The following is an 18,449-nucleotide window of genomic DNA, read 5'->3' on the forward strand; positions in this document are numbered from 1 at the left end:
ACTCAAACCATTCCCTATGTTTAGAATAAATTTACCTCTTTCCTTATCTGTTCCAGTTTCTCCATTCCTTTAAACCCCACTTAAGATACTATTTTCTCCATAAAGACAACTGTTCTCCCTTCCCATCCCCCCCATTCTCCCCACCACAGCCCCAAATTCTGCCGTGACAAATACAAATCTCCTTTCTCAAATTTCCTATAGCACCTTGTCTGTCCCTCCTTTGCCCCTCTCATATTTTGTGTTTTGCCATTCTTATTTGTATATGTGTTGTGTTCCATCACCTAGAGTTAGATAATTATATATTTTTTTAAAACCTGGAGAAGGTCAGTGGAAGGTAGAGACAAGTGGAGGCAGTACAATGAACAATCTGTAGTCAAACTAGGAAAGGGAATTGTCAAATCTCACTCCCAAAGGAGATGGGGCATGGGGAATTAGGGAAGGAGGTTATAAGATTATTTGGAGCAAAGATTCTCTTTTGCCTCTTTTTTTGCCTCTTTTGCCTCAAACAGGCATTTGATTAATTAACTGAAAAGCAGGGTTAGGAGAAAGGTATAAGAGTATGGGACTCTTTAACTGATAGCTATGCCACATTAGTATGGGTCAATAGGAAACCACAAGGCAAAGTTTGTAGATAGATATTACAGAAAAGAGGGCATGTATCCTCATAGGGAAGAAGCATGTACCATATTTCAGCACCTATTATATTCCACTAAATGTTGATCCATTGGGTCAAAGCTCTGTCAAAGATATTAGTTGAAGGTTTGCTACCACAACATTCATGAATCTCCCTAATCCAACAAAGCATAATTTTCATAAATGGAGAATATTTGCATCCCCAGCAATCAGCACAGTACCCTAATTGTAGTAGGCACTTAAGAAATGGACAAAAGAATAAAAAACAATAAAATAACATGTTTTCTTCCTGACATAGCCAATGACTAAGTGAGCATGGTAATCTATTGTCTCTAGTTTCCTGACCATATTATTGAGAAGATAATCCCTTAATTAATAAAATTTATGAACCAGAAAAAAAATGGAATTTTGCCCAATTTTTCTGTAAAATAGAATTTGTCATAAGGAAATTCTGCCTTGAGCACTGCAACTAAGAAAACCAAGTAGAGCTACAAGGAGAAGATGCAGCATGTTGTGAGTGGTTTTGTTATCATTCCCTTTCTATACGAGAAATATAGAAAGGGGAAAGTGAGGGGAGACAATTGTGGTATTAAGTCTTCCATCATCACACTGGGGTATCTTCTGTGCTATGCTTGATAGGTCTCCTGGGATATAGGATTAATTCACTAAAAGGAATGACTGGGAGATGGTACAGTATGACAGATACAACCCAACGTCACATCTATTTGATATTTAATCTGAGATTATTCCTCAACCCTTTAAAAGAATAAATTATTCCATCTTCAAACCTAGTTCAGTCCATGTCTCCCTTGATTCCTTCTGAAAGGTTATCCCAGTAACTATTTAAGCTGGTAACTCTATAGTCTTCTCTGATTGGTAAAAATTCATCCACATTTGAGAAAACACTCACAGCAAAACCTATTTAACCTATGCAGTCCAGGACTCTTCCTAGATTCCTCCCACACACAATGACCTGTCAACACACTACCCCCAAGCTCTTGACCTCCCTTTTCGGTGTCATTTTCCCAATAGAATATAAGCACCATGAGGGCAGAGAGTGTCTTGTTATTTGTTTGTATTTGCATTCCCAAAGCTTAGCACAGTACCTGGCACAGAGTAAGAACTTTCTAAATATTTTGTCTATAACTATCTATCATCCATGGGGAATTTGTTACTAAAGGACAGAATTTACCCCATTATAAAGGAATTCTACCCATAAGGGACTGCTAGAAATGGACTCCCAAGACTGACTTTGAATAAGATGCCAATGTAGCATAGCATTTGCTCAGTTCTGCAAAATGCTCTTCTGTCAAACATCTGGAATGTAAACCATTCCATTTTGGTCTCATTTTGTCTTTATAAGCAAGTAAGATCCTTGTTAAATAATGCATTATTTTAGTCTAAAAAAGAACATTCAGTAATCTAAATATCAGTCTCAGAATAGTACCTGCAAGAGGAAGTTTTGCCAGTTGACTCACCCTTCCCTCCTCCAAAGAAAGATGAATTAAGTAGAGTCTGACATTATATAGCAGATGATATCATAGAATTGTGGGAATGGAGAGAATTTTATCCAGTCTAATATTTTTACTTTACAAATAAGAAAATATATCCCAGAAAGGTTATGATTTGCTGAAGGTCATATTACTAATTAATTAGTGGCAAAGGTGGAAATAGAATTTGCGTCGCTAGACATCCATGGTACAGTGGATTTGTGGAGCATTGGACTTGGAGTAAGGGAAAAAAATCCAGCTCCAGAAACAAGCTAAATAACCCTGGCCAAGCTTCTGTCTACCTCAGTTTCTTCATCTGTAAAATAGAGAAAATAAGAGTACTTACCTCACAAAATTGTTGTGAAGATCAAATGATTTATTAAGTTTAAATAATGAATTAATATTTGTAAACTTTAAAGTATTACATAAATGCTAGCTTATATATATATATATACATATATATAACATATTACATATATATATGCCCCCAAATACACATTAAAACAATTTTAAATATTTGTTTTTTTTTAAAGCTTTGAGTTACAAATTCTTTCCTCTCCTGTCCCCATGGTAAACAATCAGATATAGGTTATACATGTGGAATCATGTAAAACATTTCCATATTAGTCATTTTATACAAGAAGACTCAAATAGAAGATAAAGAAAGTGAAAAAAATCATGCTTAGGTCTGTTTTCAAACAATATCAATTTATTCTCTGGAGGCAGACGGTATGTTTCATTACTTGTCCTTTGAGATTATCTTAAATCATTGTATTCCTGAGAAGAGCTAAGTCATTCACAATTCTTAATTGTACAATATTGATGTGATTGTACAGTATTCTCCCTGGTTCTACTCACTTCACTTTGCATCAGTTCATATGTCCAGATTTTTCTGAAACTATCTTGCTTATCACTTCTTATAGCATAATAATATCATGTTATAATTGTATACCAAAACTTATTCAACCATTTCCCAGTTGATTGGTATCCCTTTCATTTTTAATCCTTAGCCATGACAAAGAGTTGTCATAAATGTTTTTATACAAAAAGATCCTTTCCCCTTATTTTTTTTTTATCTTTAGGATACAGGCATTAGCAGTGTTATTGCTAGATCAGAGTATGCAGTTTCCCTTATAGGATTGACCTGGCTAATGACTGAAAAAATATACCCACAATACTTTTAAGTTTAACCTGCATTCTCACCTGAGTGATATAGTGAAATGATAAATCTTTAAAATCCTTTTTTACTCAAAGTTCTATTATTCTGAACAATAATATTATGAATTCCCTATCATGTTCAAGCAGATGAATAATAATAGCTGGCAATTATATAGAACTTTAAATTTTCTGAAGTTTACTTATAAAATAAGAGGTTTGGACAGAAGAATCTCCAAGAACCCTTTTCTTTTTAATTCATATTAATTTATTCTTTTAAATGCATTCATTTTCATCATAGTATGGCAGTTCTCTTTGTTGTTCTTTGCCAGATATGTTTGTTTGAAAGCCTAAGCAGTTCTAGGATATTAGTCATAATGTAAAATAGTTAAATTTACTTATACTTTTTTTTTGTTATTGATCTTATCTCTTAGGCAGATTAGTGTGTCTCTATGTTAATGATATGAAGGTTCCCTAAAAGGCCTCTCCTGTACAAAAATATCTTCTTCCTCATTAGTCTTTTGCTGATGCCTGAATTTCTACCATAATAAAGTAATTCCTTTGGTTCTCTATGGAATTATCCCCTTTAACAACCCAAATTCACTTGGGTTGAGAGGGAGAACAAATTCAATACAATTCAATAAATATTAACTGTGTGCCAACTATATGCAAGATACTATGCTAGGCAGTGAACTACTTTTAAAACCTTCATTTGAATAATAATATTAATAAAAATAGTCAGCATTTGTTTTACACTTTGTTTTACAAAGTACATATATTATTTACATTTTAGTTTTATACACACACATACACACACACACACACACACACACACACACACAATAATCCAAGACAATTCCAAAAGACTTGTGATTGAAAATGTCATCTACATCCAGAGAAAGAACTATGGAAACTAAATGCAGATCAAAGCATACTATTTTCAATTTGTTTTAATTTGTTCTTTGTTTTTTCTTTCTCATGATTTCTCTCTTTTGTTCTGATTCTCCTTTCACAACATGAAAATATGTTTAACATGATTATACATGTATAGCCTATATTGGATTTCTTCCTCTCTTGGGGAGGAGGGAGGGAAGGAAGAATGTGAGAAAAATGTGTTGAAAACTACCTTTACATGTAATTGGAAAAATAAAATAAAATACTATTAAATGGAGGGGGAAAGAATTTTCCTATTTCCAGATCTATCTAATGCATTAATCTTAGCCCTTCCAACTCCTTCCAACTCTGGGGCTTTATCTTCCTGAGTTCCCTCAACGTCTGACTTATGCTCTTAGTTGACTTTGATTCTGCTGCCCAAGTCTAACTACAGCCAGGTATGCAATTGATCACTGAAAAAGCAGATGATCTGGCTTCTCTAATTTCCTGCCCCAGTTCAGATAAACCTTGTAGCCCTCATTTTCCTGCCCACACTTTCGCTCTTCACCTGTTCAAAATCAGTCTTAGTTTTTATCCAGAAAACTGAGTCATGTCTTTCCCCACAAATAGGAGAATTTAACTTTCATTAAATATTAAGTTTCTTGATAATCATTTTCCCAAATGATCTGTCCAATTATATGAGATTTACATTTCCAAATGTATAATTTTATATTGAATATACAAGAGAAAAGGAAGTTATACCAGAAATGATCTGATAAATATCATGTAATAGATATCATTCTTCCCCTGTGTAGAAATTAGCTGACAGAATTAGGGCTTGATGAGCTGTGAAGATGGGCCAGATTTAGAACGTGACTAAGAAGTTTACAATGGGAGATGATGAAAAGTACCCACATTGAATAATGTAGAAAAACTAAACAGATATACAAAAGGAGTGACCAACCTCCTTCTGCTTGTCTCTTCCATTTGGCTTTGAAATACAAAGACTACTTTGAGCAGGGTAAAGAAGGAGCAGTGGGTCTAATCTCTTCATGTAGTTTATGCTGTAATGAGGCCGTGTTTTGACTAGTTGAGTCTAGCTTAGATGAGGAGGTGATGAAGCAGACAATTCAAATTAGAAAAATTCAGATGACCTTGTGAGTTTTTTTTTCTTTTTTTGTTTCATTTTAATTTCCAAACTGTTTCCCTTCCACACATCTCCCCTCTATCCAACACACACACACACACACACACACAATATGCACACTTCCACTTATCAGTCCTTTGCTTCAGAGGTCCTCTGCAGTTGATTTTTACATGGTTTTACATGGTTTAGATACCACAAAGTACATGGCAGTAATGCAGTAACCATTGATGTAGCCTCTGAAGCTGAGATGTAACAAAGTACCAATTCTCTGCTGTTTGTATTCATTTTGGCCTAACAATTCATTAACACCAAGAAAACATGAGTACTCCATGAGCCAGCACCATCCATATTGGAACCATCAATTACAACAAACGGTGAAGTTTTAAATGCTGTGGATAAGTTCACTTATCTTGGCAGTCTACTTTCCAGGGATGTCCACACTGAGAATATTGACACATGTATTACCAGAAATGGTTCATTGTTTAGGAAGCAATGAAGGAAAGAGCGGAAGAGGAAAGGTATTAGACTGACTACCAGATTGAAGTTCTACAGAGCCTCTGTGCTGGCTTTATTGTTGTATGCTTGTGAAACCTGGACAGTCAACCAGTGTTAACCAGAAACTTAAATCACTTCCATTTGAATTATCTTAGGAAGATTCTGAAGATCATCTGGCAGGATAACATACTAGACACTGAGTCCTTCTCGAACTAAAATGCCAATCATTCCAACTCTTCTGCAGAGAGCACAAGTCCATTGGACGGGCCATATTGTTCTAATGTCAATGTACACTTGCCCAAAAGACTATTTTATGGAGAACTCATGCAGAATTAGTGCTCACAAGGTGTTCAGAAAAAGCAATACAAGGACATTTTCAAGGTCTCTGTTAAGAACATGAGACTCAATTATATGACATGGGAGATACTGGCACAGGACTGCCCAGCATGGTGTGCCCTCATTGGAGAAGGTGCTGGGCTCTATGAGCAAAGCTGAATTGAAGTAACTTAGAAGAAATGCAAGATGTGCAAAGTTAGAGAAGCCACCCCAAATATTCAGAAGGACTATTTGAGCCTGACTTGTACAAACTTGTATTGGTCTCATCAGCCATGGTCAGACACACTGAACTCTATTCTAACACAGTGATATCATTTTGGTCCTCTTCAAGAACAAAGGACAATAACCTACTATTTAAAATATCAAGGATAGTTTAGTCATCCACAGTTATTCTTTGAACAATATTGTTGTTACTATATACAATGTTGTCTTGGTTCTGCTCATTTCACTCTTTATTATTTTTCATGTAGGTCTGTCCATGTTTTTTCTAAAATCAACCAATACATCATTTATTACATCACAATAGTATTCCATCACAATCACATACCACAATTTGTTAAGCCATTTTCCAATAAATGGGCATTCCCTAAATTTCTTGTTCTTTACCACTACAAAAAGATCTGCTATATATATTTTAGAATGTATAAGTTCTTTTCCTTTTTCCTTGTTTGCCTTGAGAAACAGACCTTGGAGTAGTTTTATACCACTTTAGGCATAGTTTTCAGATTGTTCTCCAAATGATTGGCTCAGTTCACAGTTCCACCAACAGTGTACTAGTTAGTGTTCCAATTTTTCCATATTCTCTACAATATTTGCTATTTTCTCCTTCTATCCTTTTAGCCTCTCTGATAGGCATGAGATATCTTTTTTTTTTATTCAATATTGTTTTTTTTTTAATAGCCTTTTATTTACAGGTTATATGTATGGGTAACTTTATAGCATTGACAATTGCCAAATCTCTTGTTCCAATTTTTCCCCTCTTTCCCCCCACCCCCTTCCCCAGATGGCAGGATGACCAGTAGATGTTAAATATATTAAAATATAAATTAGATACACAATAATTATATATGACTAAACCATTATTTTGCTGTACAAAAAGAATCAGACTGAAATATTGTACAATTAGCCTGTGAAGGAAATCCAAAATGCAGGTGGGCAAAAATATAGGGATTGGGAATTCAATGTAATGGTTTTTAGTCATCTCCCAGAGTTCTTTCACTGGGCGTGGCTGGTTCAGTTCATTACTGCTCCATTGGAAATGATTTGGTTGATCTCATTGCTGAGGATGGCCAGGTCAATCAGAATTGGTCATCATATAGTATTGTTGTTGAAGTATATAATGATCTCTTGGCCCTGCTCGTTTCACTCAGCATCAGTTCATGTAAGTCTCTCCAGGACTTTCTGAAATCATCCTGTTGGTCATTTCTTACAGAACAATAATATTCCATAATATTTATATACCACAATTTATTCAGCCATTCTCCAATTGACAGGCATCCACTCAGTTTCCAGTTTCTGGCATGAGATATCTTAAAGATGTTTTAATTTGAACTTCTGAAATCAATAATGCTTTAGAGAATTTTAAAATATAACGATATTTAACTTTGATTTCTTCATCAAAAAAAAAAATACCTGTTCATATCCTTTGCCCATTTATCAATTGAGGAATGACTCATATTCTTAAAAATTTGACAAAGTTCTGTACATATTTTAGATATGAAGCCTTTATCCAAGAAACTTTATGGAAATTTCTACCTTCAATTTTCTACTTTCCTACTAATCTTAGCCATATTGCTGTTATTTGTACAAAAAATTTTAATGATCAAAATTATCCATTTTACATTTTCCTATGTACTCTTGTTTATTTATAAATTCTCTTATCCATAAGTCTGCTATTTCTCTTTATAAACAGGTCATGTATTCATTTCATCTTGTCTTGGTAAATGGCATAAGGTATTGATCTATACCCAGTTTCTCCAGCCTGCTTTCCAATTTTCCCAAGATATTTTTTTAACCAAATAGTATATACTTATCCCAAAAGCCTAAATCTTTACATTTGTTGAACACAAGGTTGCTATAATCATTTACCACTAAAGTTCATGGATCTACCTTTGTATTTTTAGCCAGTACCAAAATAGTACCAGTGTTAACAATTAATGTCTTATAGTTTAAGAGCTGATGCTGCTAAATCTCTTTCATTTACATTTTTTTCATTAATTCCTTTGATATTCTTAATCTTTTGTTCTTTCAAGTAACTTATTATTTTTCTAGCTCAATAAAATAAATTTGGGGGCACTTTAATTGGGATGGCAGTGTGTAAGTAAATTAATTTAGGTAGAATTGTTTTTATTATATTGGTTCTGCCCATTCATAAACAATTAAATTTCTCCAATTATTTAAATCTGATTTTATTTGCATAAAAAAATTTGCAAAAGTTCATGTAGTTCTGGGTTTGTCTTGATAGATATACTCCCAATTATTTTATGCTGTCTATGGTTATTTTAAAGGGGGTATCTCTTACTATTTCTTTTTGTAAATTTTTTTGGTGATATATAAAAGTTCTAATTATTTAGTAGGCTTTTTTCATATCCTACTACTTTGCAGGATATGAATTATTAAAAGTTTCAACTAGCTTTTTAGTTGAATCACTATGATTTTTCAAATATTATCATAATGTCAACTACAAAAAGAACCAGTTTTATAACCTCTTATTGCTATTGTTAGCATTTCTAATACAATACTGAATAATATTGATAATGAACATCCTTTTTTCACTCCAAGGGTTTTTAGCTTATCTTTAATATAAATAATGTTTGCTTATGGCTTTAGATAGATGCTTCTTATCATTTTAAGGAAAATCTATTTATTCCTTTGCTTTCAAGTGGTTTTGACAGGAATGTGTATTGTATTTTGTAAAAATCCTTTTCTGCATCTATTGATACAATCATGTCATTTTTGTTACTTTTGTTATTGATATAATCATTTATGTCATTAGGTTTCCTGTTAAACCATTCCTGTATTCCTAGTATAAATCCTACTTGGTCACAATGTATAATCTTTGTGATATAACATTATAGTCTTCCAGCTAATATTTGTTTAGAATTTTTGTATCCATATTCATTAGAAAAATTGGCCTTTAGTTTTCTTTGTTTTTGTTCTTCCTTAGGTATCAGCACCATATTTGTTTCACAAAAGTAATTTGATAGAATTCCTTTACCTATTATATCAAATAATTTATATAATATTGGAATTAATTGATTTTTAAATGTTTGGTAGTCTTATAAATTCATCAGGTCTGTTGCCTTTTTTTCCTTAGGAAACTTATTTATGACCTATTCAATTTCTTTTTAGATAATAGATATATTTAGATATTCTATTTTCCCTTCTGTTAAGGCAGTATATATTTCTGTAAGTATTATTCCATTTATTAAAATTGTTTTTTGCCATATAATTGGGCAAAACAACTCCTCAAGTTGCTTTGCTTTCATCTTCACTAGTATATTTATCCTTTTCATTTTTTATACTAATGATTTGGTTTCCTTTCTTTTTAAAATCATATTAACCAATAGTTTAACTATTTTGTTGATTTTTTTTCCATAAAAACAACTCCTAGTTTTACTTACTAATTCAATGGATGTCTTATATTCAATTTTATTAATCTCATCTTTAATTTTAGGATTTCCAGTTTGGTATTTAATTGAGGAATTTTAAATTGTTCTCTTTCTAGTTTTTTTTTTTTTAATTGCATACCCAATTCATTACTCTGCTCTTGAAAGCAATTAAAGATATAAATTTTCTTCTGATTTCTGCTTTTGCTGTATCCCATAGTCCTGGTATAGTGTCTCATTATTGTCATTCTACTTAATAAAATTACTTATTCTTTATATGACTTGTTCTTTAACCATTCATTCTTTAACATTATGTTATTTAGACTCCAATTAATTTTAAGCTGCATTTCCACAGTCCCTATATTTAATAATATAATTTTATTACATTCAATTATCATTGAAACAACTTGTGAGTTTCAAACCATCTAGAAGGCTCACTTTAAGCTTCTAAGTAGTCACCAGAAAAAAACAACTGAACATACCCTAAAAGAATATAAATAATACATAAGCATGATATAATGTGTGCATGTCATATATGTATACATGTTTATGTCTGTATTGTTTGTGTGTGTGTACATATACACACATGCAGAGAAAGAAATATAGACCGAAAAGGACATAGAAAGGGAAAAACAGAAATAGAGAAAGAAAGAGAAAAAGAGCATTAACTACATAAAGATGAAAAATTGCCTGCAACAAGCAACAGGAGAAAGTCCAAATAAGTGAGTGGAGTAGAGCAATAATAGAAGTTGGAGGTTTCTAGGTGCACAGTGGATAAAGCACCAGCCCTGAAGTCAGGAGAACCTGAGTTCAAATCCCTTAATACTTCCTAGCTGTGTAACCCTGGGCAAGTCATTTAACCCCAATTACCTCAGCAAAAAATAATATAATAATAATAATAATAATAGATAGAAGTCAAAGTAAGAAGAAATCAACATCAGGAGAATCTGGCAACAGAGACTTACTATAGAGATGTTGGTTAAGAAGCAATATCCCAGTTCCTAAAGGGACTGGGAATTACAAAGCAAAACTCCAATTCTATAGGTCCAAGAATACTAGGCAAGAGATCAAGTTTTGTTGTTGGTGATCCATCCTTCATTTTCAAAGAGGATCAATAACATCATGATGTTGGAGTAAAATAGTGGATGATCATCAGTGTCTTGATTTGCACATGAATTGGATTTAATTGAGACAGACTTGCACAAAGTTGTCAGCCTCATTCTCTCTTCCAGAGTCATTAAAGTACAGTGGCAGAACAAAAGTCAAGAAAACTGATGATGGCGCAGAACAACTTTGGCATATTTGATTGGTATTTGGCCAAGTTCTAAGCATTCCATAGTGCCTGCTTCAGCCACCATTGGAACAAGTTATTCTGATCCACCCATTCTATCAGGGGAAATCTTCACATGCTTGGTATAGACATCCTCCTAATAGGGAAACAAGCCAAGATCCTAGTTACTAGAATGAATACAAGATATAGATATGATTCCCCACTAAGACTGATGTGGTCCTCTGGGACAAGACCCTAATTCCCATCCTAGCATTAGCAGTAACAAAGCATATCATTTATAGCACAGCCTTCACAAAAGGCTCACAAAAAAAAAAAAAAATCAGAAAATACCTAAAGAACTCACAGTAGCCCATAAACAATAAATACAATTTTCCTACAACTTCCTTGAGCCTCATTTCCTTCAGGGACCTATAGCGTTCCCTAGACACATAATTCCATTCTGTATAGGCTTCACAAGGCAAGCAATAAACATCTGTTAAGTTGTTATTATGTGCTAGCCACTGTACTTAGTACTCCCTGTGGAATATCATGGGACTCCCATCAGAATTCCTATAAACTTGAAGTTTCAAATTTTTATCAGAGATATTTACTAGAAAGGTTTTTCTTCTCAAATCTGTATCTATCAAGATTCTAGCTTCATTCATTCATTTTTTTTTTCTTGATGTACTTATCTTATTGTATATTGTGGGAAGTTTTTGCATTTTATTTTCCTATCAGTTCCTTAAAGGCAAAGACTGTCTTATTAAATACACTTTGTATTTTCCTCAAACACAGAGATTGTGAATAGTAAGGATTCAATAAATATCTGTGGAATTTGTGACAGTTTTTAAAAATATTTATCAGGCTTTAGGATTTATAGAATACTTTTTTAAAGTTATGTAACAATTCTCATAACCTTCCTAGATTCTTGTAATAGTGCCATAATGACTTTTACACATCTATTCCAACCCTTTTTGGTCCAGTTGATTCTTTCCTTCATAGTCCTGACTCTATATAGAACATAGTCAAGCTTCCAGATTAATCTTCCAAAACCACTTCTTTCATAACAGCACTCCTCTCCTTAAAAAAAAAAAAAAAAGAAAAGAAACCAGCAGAACTACAAAAAATGCAAGTCCTTAAGACTTCCATTTTTACCTCTTCTATTAATTCCACAAACAGTAAGTGACTTCTAAATATACAAGATGTTGTATCAGCTACTGAGAATACAAAAACAAATATAACAGTTAAAGTCCTCAATAGGTAAAGGCAAATGATGTACAAAAATAGTGCTTTTTCAAGGTGGGGATTATAAGTAAGTAAAGAAAACATTATGTTCCATAAGGAAAGACCATGTTTCCTTTACATTAAAAAAGTAATGTTTACTTTACATAAAGTAAAAGAGTTAAATGTCCTGTTAACAATGTACACAAATGCAAACCCGAGAAGTTGAGCTATGTACCCACAAAATGTAAATGCATAGTAACTATAAGAAGTTAGAATCATGACAAAGGTGAAATCTGGGCTAGCTTAATGGAAGAAATAGTACTAGAGCTGAGCTTTGGAGGAGGATAAATATTTTGAAAGGCAGAGATAAGGAATTGAAATACAGACGGGGAAATCCTGTTTAAAACAAAAAGGCAGGAGACAAAATGTTGAATCAAGGAATTGCTAAATAATTCAGCTTAGCTGGAAGGTCAAGTATATGAGGAGTAATAAGAAATAAAGCTATAATGACAAGTCAGAATCAAATTGTGGAGGACCTAGACTCCAAGCTGAAGAACTTATATTTTATCCTAGAGTCAAAAGGGACCTATTCAACACTTTTGAATAGGAAAGTGACATGAGCTAGCCTATACTCCTTTAATCCCTCTATCAAATAAGTAGCTAAGTTTTGCTGGGTTTCTTTCCTCTTTTCCCTTATTTCCCAATGGCATGCCTTCTACAACATTTTCATAGCTGCTACCTTATAGCAGCCTTCCCTCAATAGATTATAAGCTCCCTGAGGAAAGGGACTATTTTTGCCTCTTTATATCCTGATCACTTAGCACATAGTATGTACTTAATAAATGCTTATTGACTAGTTGACTTGACTTTCAATCCCTCTTTTTGTCACAGGAAAAAACTACAGACTATTTGAACAGAAAAAGAAAATAGACAAGAATTTGGGGAAATAGATCATAAACTTGGCACAGGAGCATGATAAGCTTCACTCATCCAAATGTATATTGGAACTCCCTTTCTACCAAAAGCAAGGTACTTCCTAAATTTCTGTGAGTATTATTTCATCCTTCAAAAGGATAAGAATTCTATTCTGAACCTAATTCTCACTAATAGGAAGGATTTGATAACTGGGGTAGAAACAATAGGAATCTTGGCCAAAAATTACTAGATTGTCCTAGAGCGTGTGTGAGACACAGAAAGAAAAATCAGGCTGAATCAATATCTTATCTTAAATTTGGGGATAGCAGATTTCAAGAAAAAGTAAGTAGAAATCACAAATATAAACGCTAAAATGGAAGTCAGCTAATGAAGCATGAGTAGGCTCTCAGAATGAAAGTTTTAGACAAGGGAAACATTTCTTGTGAAGAAGAAAAATGAGAGTCATCAGAAGTGACCTGGTATAAATTCAAAAAGAACTGAACTTAAATTTTCAAAAGCTAATTTGGTGAAGCCCATCAGTTGGGGAATGCTTGAATAAGTTATGGTATATTAATATAATGGAATATTATTGTTCTATAAGAAATGATGAGCAGGCAGATTTCAGAAAAACTTGGAAAGACTTCCAAGAACTGATGCTAAGTGAAATGAGCAGAACCAAGAGAACATTGTGCACAATAACAAGATTATGTGTTGATCATCTGTGATGGACTTGGCTCTTTTTAACAATGAGATAATTCAAGGCAATTCCAATAGACTTGGAATAGAAAATGCCATCCATATCCTGAGAGAGAACTTTGGAGACTACACAGTATTTTCACCTTTTAGTTATTGTTACTTGTTTGTTTTTTCTTTTATTCTTGTGATCTGATTTTTTTTTTGCTCAATATTATGAATATGGAAATATGTTTAGAAGAATTACACATTTTTAACCTATATCAGATTGCTTGATGTCTTGGGGGGGGAGGGGGAGGAAGAGGAGAGATAAAATTTTTTCAACACAAGGTTTTGTGAAAGTGAATGTTGAAAACTATTTTTGCATGTATTTGGAAAAATAAAATACTATTTAAAAAAACCTTAAGTTTTCAAAAAGTATGCATGGAAAATGGAAATAAAGCTAGCAGAGGATGCTACAAAATGAAGACATGATACTTTAAGAATGGTGTTAGAAATACTCCAACTCACATTGATTGGAAAAAAAAGATTAAGACAAAATAGCTTTGATTGACTTCTATAATGTAGGAATGGAAGATTAAAGAAGTGGTAAGCCTACTTAAAGTAGATAGTAAGGCTAATTACAGTGATAGAGAGAAGGCACAATTGTTAGTCTCTGCTCCATTTCTTGTGCGTGTCATTTTCATTTCTATTTCCAGATAAAGCCAAAACTAGGTGAAGGTGACCAGGACTGTTTTCTTATAAGTCTCTAAATATAGAGAGCACAAAAATTAATCACATGTACTCCCATCGTTGTTGTTCAGTCATTTCAGTTGTATATACTCTTTGTGACTTCATTTGGGATTTTCTTGGCTTCCCATTTCCTTCACCAGCTAGATGGAGAAACTGAGGAAAACAAGGTAAAGTGATTCACCCAGGGTTACACAGCTAAGTGTTTGAAGTCAAATTTGAACTCATGAGGATGAGTCTTCGTGACCCCAGGATACTAAATTGCTGATGCAACTTTGAATAAGTAAGTCACTTACCTTCCCCTAAGGATTCAAATTCCTCATCTCTAAAATGAAGGAGTTGATTTAGATGGTCTGTGAGGTCCTGTCTAGACTAAGAGCTATGATTCTAGTTAGCTAGAATAATTAATTAAAATAGGAAAAGACAAACATTATTAATGATAACCAACTTTGAACCACTATAAAAACTGATTCCCACTCAACTGATTTTCCCTTAATTACTTATTTTCAAATCAGAAATTACAAAATTGATTTCAGAGCCCACTTTGTGCAATTTGTTCTAAATGGCAAAACTGCTAGTTACAGGACTATTTCCAGATGTTTATTAATATTCTTCCTTCATCTGGAATTTTTCCAGTTTTCTCCTCCACCTGTCCATCTATATTTATTATCATCAATATTACCTTTACATAGTTAAGTTTAAGATCATGGGATTTGGGCAGAGTGTTGTAAGCTTCAAATGAGACAATGGATGTAAACCTTGTAGCACTATATCAGTGTCAGTTGTGGTTGTCATCCCTCCCTTCTGGTGATGACTTCATTCCTTGAGCTATCTACTGCCCTCCCACTGATCTCAAGCAATATATTAATATAGAGCTGTGCTGGTAAATATTTCACTGGACTTCCTAGGTGAAAAAACATACACATGCACTTTGTAAACTCATTGAGTACATGAACAATGTCTTACTCTTACTCCCACCATGGGCATTGCAGTGCTAGGCAAATGTGAGGCACTCAATAAGTCACATAGATAATTGTGATAATGATCTATTTGATTCAAATCTTTTTTTGAAGGAAAAAAAAACATTATTTATAAGCTGAGATATTTATTATAAATTGACTTCTCATAGGAACAACAAAGGTAAAATTAAGCTGATTTACTAAAAAACAAAGTTTGCCTGGTATAGTCTCATCAGGGACAAGAATCAAGGGTATATCATTTAGATAAAAGAAAAAGCTGAGTGTGCTATAACTGATAGCATATTACAGAATATAATATTATACAATAAAATCATAGGTATTAGAGGTATTATAGGATATCTAGTCTAAATAACATCCTGATTTTCTAAGTAAGGAACCTGGGGTCCACAAAAATGAAATGAAAATAACAATAACTAACATTTATAGAATATTTAAAAGTTTGTAAAGTACTTTAAGAATGTCTTCATATTTGATAGTTCAAGTATAACCTATAACAGATTGTTTGCTGACTTAGGAAGGGGAGAGATAAGAGGAAAATATGGAATGTTGAAAACTATCTTTACATGTAATTGAAAAAATAAATATTATTAAAAAGGTCATCTTATGAAAAATCCTATCCATACCCAGAGAAGAAACTGATTGTGTCTGAATTCAGACTAAAGCATTTTATCCCTCCCTCTGTTTCTTCCTCTCCCTCTCCCTTTTCTTCTCCTTCTCCCTCCCCATCTCCCTCTCTCTCTATTTCTCTCCTTCTCCCTCTCTCTGTCTCTCTCTTTTTCTCTCTGTCTCTGTCTCTCTGTCTCTCTCCTCTGACTCTGTCTCTCAACTTTATTTTTTTTTATTAGGGTGAGAGATCTATGATTTCTTTCACAACATGACTTCTATGGAAATGTTTTGCATAACTTCACATGTGGTTTCTTAATGGGGACTGGGGGGACAAGAAAAAAAATCTGGAACTCAAGTTTTAAAAACAAATGTAAAAACAAAAACATTTCAAATGTAACTGGGGAAAAATATTAAATAAATTTTAAAAAGAAAGAATGCCATCTTATTCAGGTCTCAAAAAGATCCTCTGAGGTAGTAGATATGAGTATTATTAATCCCATTTTATGGATAAGGAAAATGAGGCAATGAAGAATTAAGTGATTTGCCAATGGTCCTACAGCTAGCAAGTGGCAGGGGAAGGGTTGGAATTAAGATCACAGATTAAGAACTAGAAAAATAAGTCATTGAATCCAGCTCTCTCATTTTATAGACAAAACTATGATACAAAGAAGTTAAGCAACTTGCATCTGAGGGGGGATTTTATGCAGTTCTTTCTGACTCCAATAGTCAACACACTTTCCATGCTCCAACCTGCCCATTGTTACTAATAATGACACAACTTCACTGATAAGTCTTGATGTCAATCCACTTTCCACTGAATCTAAGTTATAGTGTTTTGGGCATGGTTTAGAAATCACCCCTTGAGAGAAAGCTAGACCTCTGATTAACTTAATCCATTCCAGTGAGCAGTTACTTACTAGGTTTCATTACCATGTATATACCTATTGATAAAAACCCTAACTGTCCTCAACAACAAAATCCTACTAGACTCCAAGATGAGAATGTGAGTCTAAGCAGCCTCATCTGTAAGAATGTATGGATCTGGATTTCTGTGGTAGTCTATCTCTCTTGTGCTGTGTGAACTTGAGCAAATTATTTCCAGTCTAGGATTTAATTTGCTCAACTACAAAATGAGATAATTTCACTAGAGGCCAATGGATCGGAGTCCATTCACTTTTTAAAATATTTCAATAACTGCACTTCATTTTATTTCCTTTGTAAACCTATGTATTTTATTTTATGTACTTAAAAAATTATTCTGGGAAAAGGTCCCTTGGTTTCATCAGACTGCCAAAAGGATCTATGACTCAAAAAGGGTCAAGAACCCCTAATTCCTGGCTGGCAATCCCTTTAACCTCTGAAATCTATTACTTCTAGGTGATACAATTCCTCAGTCTGGTATTTAAAGCTCTTCACAAATTGGCTCTAGCCTACCTTTCCAGAATATTTTCCTACAAAATTCTATTTCTTTTTCCTGACCTTGAATTTCACTGGTATAACCAGCTCTTAGTTGAGAGACTATCTGTACAGATACAGTGCAGATGGGCAAAGTTTCCCAGGGCCAGAGAGGGCTTAAATGACTTGTCTAGGGTCTTACAATAGGAATGAAGCAGAAGTGAGACTTGAGGAAAGTGAGACTAAGGCCATCCATCACACCATAATACCCACATGGGCTACACATAAACTAAATAACTAGCTATTCATACTCAACATTCTATCTTACACTTCCATATATTCTTCCCAGCTATTTTCCATAACGATAAACCAGATCTGAGTCCTTGCCTTTCCTCAAGCATTAACTTAGGTTCTGCTCTTTTAACTATTTAGTCTTTCTGGCTCCCTTCAATCACTATAATTTCACTTCCCTCTAATCAATCTGTATTTCCTTACCATACACATTGCATCTTTCCTCTCCTTTCTGCCTCTCTTGCAATCTCTTTAATAAAGAGAACTATTGTTTTTTGTCTTTGTGTCTCTACTTAGCCCAATGCTTATAAACAGTAAATATTTGTTGAATTGAATAGCTCCACTTTTAAATGTGTATATACATAAAATACATATATACCCATAATATATGAGTAAATATCCATATACATATGGACATGCATGTGTGTTTATACATAAGCATATATATACATACATATTAGATATACATATATGCATATATACATATCTATATTTATCTTTTCTTTTTTGTTTTTAGTTTCCAACTCAGTGGCTATCTGTACATGTATCTTTCTTTTGTTTGTATCCCTTTGTTGCTCTGTATGTCATTATGTTGGTGTGATTTTCTGT

Source organism: Sarcophilus harrisii, chromosome 2 (assembly GCF_902635505.1).
Source record: "Sarcophilus harrisii chromosome 2, mSarHar1.11, whole genome shotgun sequence".
NCBI classification, from domain to species: Eukaryota; Metazoa; Chordata; class Mammalia; order Dasyuromorphia; family Dasyuridae; genus Sarcophilus; species Sarcophilus harrisii.